The following is a 1,612-nucleotide window of genomic DNA, read 5'->3' on the forward strand; positions in this document are numbered from 1 at the left end:
CAGAAATCATGTTCTTTCGAACTTTACTGTTCTCTCTATGGAAAAGAACTACTTCCTGATGCACTTGGTACTTTAACGGTTTTGTTCTTGTCAGTCTTTTAAACCAAAGCAATGCCATTAGCCTAAATGTTTGTTCTGCTTTTTGGTCTCAGTCCAGCATGATGTGTGTAATAAAAACCATCTAGCTGTTCTAAGAGAACTCAGATGTAATGCCGGGGCCCACACCTGCCACTGTCGGTGTGTACCTCCCCCACCAGTCTCAGACAACTGGATGCTGGTAGTTCAAAGCCCCTCGTCTCTAAAGGCCTTGAGGGGCGCTCTGAAGCCCTACTGTGATCAGAGTTTAACTTGTGAGTAACAGCATAGCTGATGAAAACAGTCTAGACTTACAGATAAATAACTTCTACTCAAATGTAACTAAATAAGAAAATTTGAGAACTTTTGATAATTTAGTTTCTTTTCTGTTATTCTGAAACTTTTGAAAAATGACTTGCTTTATAATTTTTTATATAGCATACAATGCCATCTGGAACCCTGAGGAGCGATCTGTTACCAGATTTTTCCAGTGCAAAGGCTGCTCCGCTCAGAGACCAAAGACTTCTGCACCTTTAATGGCCGCTGAGATCCACTACCCTGGAAATGATGCTGGAGATCAGGTACCTTACGGATTTCAAGTTGCTGGAACTCGTTTCCACAATAGTATTATATTATTATATTGCAGAGAGCCTTGTGGATGTCCTCTTTGGTCTGACCCAGTAGTAGGTGTTCTGTCTTTTCTCTTACATTAGAACAACTACAGTTTGAAGCAATTCAAATGTGAAATAATGTGTTATATTAACACCAGCCAGTCCACTGTTGCGACACTTGCTACATACATTATTTTGCTACATACCACACAGCTCGTCACGTATGTTTGGACACTACTGTGTTGAGATTTGGGCTGGAATGATTCCATAATAAGCGTAACAATAATGGTCTTCTTCAGACTTGTTGTAGAGGCTGATGGTGGTGGGCAAGACAGGTAGCTGTCTATATTTCAGCAGATCATAAGAAGTCTCTGAAGATACTTTGTTGTTGTATGACAGGCTGACTTCATAAACTCAAGAAGAGTTTACAAAGAATCCCTGGTTCTGATGTTGATAACCCAGTACTTCGACACGTCTTCACATGCATCTAAATAAACAGTTCATTGATCAAAACACTTTACATGTTATGAAGTTTATAAGAACTTTTCAACTCCAGGGGCTTCATTTATAAAAGAGTGTGCAGCTTTCACACGGACAAATTTAGACAAGTGTGGTGCACAAAAAAAATTCTGATTCATAAAGCCATATGTACGCACATACCTGCACACCTTTCCTTTATACATCCCAGTTAGAGGGAAATAGGGCAGCTGCTGGTCCACCCTGTCGCCTCCCATAAATACATATATAAATTTGTATAAATACCTGGAAGACTGCCACCAAGAGAAGCAATAACCATGGTAATGGTCCTTTCTTGTAGTAGTATCAGTATTTATAATAATAATTATATATTTTATTTATAAGGTGCTTTCAGGGCACACCATGTCACCTCACAAAAAATAAAAATTACATTTTAAAGAAAAAATTCC

General features: G+C 38.8%; 1 long non-coding RNA gene across 1 annotated transcript; it reads left to right on the forward strand.

The window, feature by feature from the left end:
* LOC107835386 (uncharacterized) lies at positions 1-888 on the forward strand. Its single transcript, XR_001661208.1, has 3 exons — positions 1-67; positions 153-350; positions 514-888. It is a non-coding gene; the product is annotated as an uncharacterized LOC107835386 (long non-coding RNA).
* The last annotated feature ends 724 nt before the right edge of the window (positions 889-1,612 follow it).

The sequence above is a fragment of the Poecilia formosa genome, unplaced genomic scaffold (genome assembly GCF_000485575.1).
Source record: "Poecilia formosa unplaced genomic scaffold, Poecilia_formosa-5.1.2 Scaffold2250, whole genome shotgun sequence".
In the NCBI taxonomy this organism is placed as follows: Eukaryota; Metazoa; Chordata; class Actinopteri; order Cyprinodontiformes; family Poeciliidae; genus Poecilia; species Poecilia formosa.